Source organism: Neophocaena asiaeorientalis, unplaced genomic scaffold, assembly GCF_003031525.2.
Source record: "Neophocaena asiaeorientalis asiaeorientalis breed wild unplaced genomic scaffold, Neophocaena_asiaeorientalis_V1.1 scaffold438, whole genome shotgun sequence".
Taxonomy (NCBI): Eukaryota; Metazoa; Chordata; class Mammalia; order Artiodactyla; family Phocoenidae; genus Neophocaena; species Neophocaena asiaeorientalis.
In genome coordinates, this window is record NW_020173491.1 from 622,203 (window position 1) to 625,388 (window position 3,186).

Genomic DNA, 3,186 nt, shown 5'->3' on the forward strand with positions numbered 1-3,186 from the left:
TAGTGGGCAGCACCAAACACCAGCCATGTGAGTGAGGCCATTTTGGACCTTCCAGCCAGTCCAACATTCCAGCTGACAACCTGGGAAGCAAAAGAACTATCTGGTCAACCCACAGACTCTTGAGAAATAGTAAATTGTTAACTTAAGCTACCGCGTTTGGGATGATTTGTTATGCAGTGATAGATAAAAGAGACACATCTAAATCCATGACCAATGACAGGCCAGCATAAGAGCCCAACAGATATTTAAACTTATAATTGGTAACGCTGACTGGAGGATATGGCTAGTTAATGCTTTACTCATGAACTAGACAGAGTCCAGTGACTGGTACAACTGGATACCCTCAGGCCTTCTCTTCTTCCCCCTCCCTCCTGGGCAGGTGGGGAGGCCCCTTCTGTGAGACAGAGAGCAGACGAGAACTTGCTCTCTGCAGAAAGGCTGGCTCCCCGAAGAAGGCGGCCAAGCTGTGTATGCTCAGTGTCTTCCCCCAGACTCATCCATCAGACAACTCAATCCTCCCACAGAGAACAGGGAGTGATGGGTAGGGAGACAGGCCAACAGAGACGGTCTGGCTGGTCTTCCTCCCCATGGAAATATGACGAATATGAGAAAAAGAGTGTCCCAGCAGTGACAAGGGCTCTGCCAAGGAGAAGCTGTGTTTGTGCTACTCAACACAGGCTGGACAGGGAAGGCCTCTTTGAGGGGTTGACATTTGAGCAGTGGTCTGGATGGGGGGCCGTGGGGACATCTGGAGAAGAGCTTCTAGGCAGAGACAGTGGTTAGTGTGTTTGCAGAGCAGCAGGGAGGCCGGTGTGCCTGAAGCTGGGGGCGGGGCATGAGAAGAGGAGAAGGGATTGAAGTTTAGAGGTGGGCAGAGGCCAGAGTATGGGGGCCAAGTGCACCTGGGAAGGATGTCAGACTTTATTTCACATGTGATGGGAAGTCACCAGAAAGTGATCAATGTTCCTTGATAAGTGGGGTCTCCAAGTCACAAAGGCAAGGGCTTCAGTGTCCTGGTAGTTAGGTTTCCTGTTTGTTGGAGGTGTGGCTGAGCCAGGAAGAAGGGGCTGCAGGGCTCCTGTGTGTTGGTGAGGCCACCAAGCTGGAGGGGTGGAGACTTCAGGTGCCCAGTCACGTGCACTGCGATCAGGTCCAACACCTGGCTGGTTACAGACACTTTCAGAACAAAATGGCCAAACAAAAGGTGTTTGCTTTGCAGGACCTCTGGTCTGAGCCACATGGGCAGTGGAATTTCAGACAACAAACTTCACGTGAGTGCCTATGTAATGTTCAGGGCATTCTACAGACACTGGGTGGGACGGAGGGGCAGCAATGACTACAGTGGGCTCTGCTTGTCTTCCTGGAGAAGAAGAAGGACGGTGATGTCTCCATAATGAAAGGGAGAATGCTGTCACCACCACAGGGAGTGCTGAGAGCCCTCAGAAGATGCAGAGACCACATACGAGAAGGGGATTGGCTGAAGTTGCTGTGGCATGGAAGATACGCTATACAAACTTAGGAGTATATTACATACACTGCTTTTCCAAATACTCCTTGCAGGCTTAACCCTACGTGAGGAACTGGGCTATGCACCCAGCACTTACAACAGTAGGTGTTCTGCAAATTATTGATTGGCTGACTCTACACAGATGATCCTGTTTAGCGCCTACAAACAACTCTATGAGGTAGGCATCATGCCCATTTTACAGATGAAGAAACTGAGACTTAGGGGGGTTAAGGAACTTGTCTGAAGTCCCCACCACCAGGAAGTGATAGAGGCAGGACTGGCACAGCAGTTCTTCAGTACTGAAGACTTCCCCGCAGAAGCAGAAAGGGTAGAGGCCTACCTCGGTTCCCCTCCAACTCTCTGGCTGGTTGACATCTAAGGGCCTCCTCACCCTGAGATGCTGTCTTTCTTTCCATAGAAAGGGTGGGGCAGGCTCACAGGAAGCTGGGTCACGACCCTTTGCCTCCGGCTTCCCAGAGTAAAAAATAACTTGCTGTTCCCGGAAGTACGTGCATACTGCAGGAAGGACATGGAATATTAGTCAAGGCTCCCTTTGTTCTGCAACTGCGGTAAAATATGTAGCTGCCTCTCTCTCCAGCTCCGCTCCTTTCTCTCCCATCACCACCTCTTGTCTCCTCTCATTCAGAATAACCGGGAGAGCTTGTACTGGAATTCCAGTTTTTCCTAAAGTGTGGAAAACTCATCCCTGCTGGTATGGCAAACGATCTTCACTGGGAAACAGCCAGACTTCTAAGGAATTGTAATTGTTATGTATTTCTTTCAACAGTCTTGTTTTTGGCAAGAAATACCGGGCTTCCAGTTATTACAACAATCAAATATTTCCTTCATAATTATATTTAAATTTAAAACGTGAGTTGATTTTAAGAAAAATGTTAATCGGTTAACAACTCGGGTGGTGTGGAGATACGGCCAGAATCACGAACAAGGATCCGTAAAGGACTCGAGCGTGGGAAATACTCATCTTAGTTCAGAGCCCAGTACACCATCTCTTAAGAAGGGCTGTGCGAATACCGGCAAATTTTTTGGAAGATCCCCGTCGGTGAGTCTAAGGGCTGGCTCTAGGCCGGCCCAGGAGCTGGAAGGACAGGAGTCTTGGCTGTGCCATTCCCCCTGGGGGCCTGCATGAGCCTCCTGGCTCTGGGCCGAGTTCCCCTTTTCTGCAATTGAGGAGGTTGTTGCCCTTCCAGCCGGCGCCTTCTCCTTCTTTCACCCTCCTGTCAGCTCTGGAGCTTAGACCAGGAGACAGTGTAAGGGGAAACGATTTCATGTTTCACATGCACACCCGCTTCCTTATCAAATACTCCTTGCGCCCCTCTGTGCACGGGGCACCTCTGCTCTCTCTAGGCCGTCTTGTCTCGGCCACCAAAGCCCAGGGCGCCACCTGCTGTCCCCATGGCGCCAGTGCAGCCTCCGATTTCGAGCCCCCTTCATCCGGAGGGAGAGGATGAGAATCCCCGGGAAATCCGGGGACGCAGGTCTTTTGCGAGCAGCTGGCAAGGCCGAAAGGGGATGCAAAGTAAATGGATGTGGGCAATTGGAAGAAAAGCCTCCCACGGATGGAAGGGCCCGGAGAGAACCGAAGGAAAGTGGGCGGCCGCCGCCGCCGCGTCTCGCCGTGCTTTTCTCTGGGATAAACGCTTACCACTGGCACCTCCAGG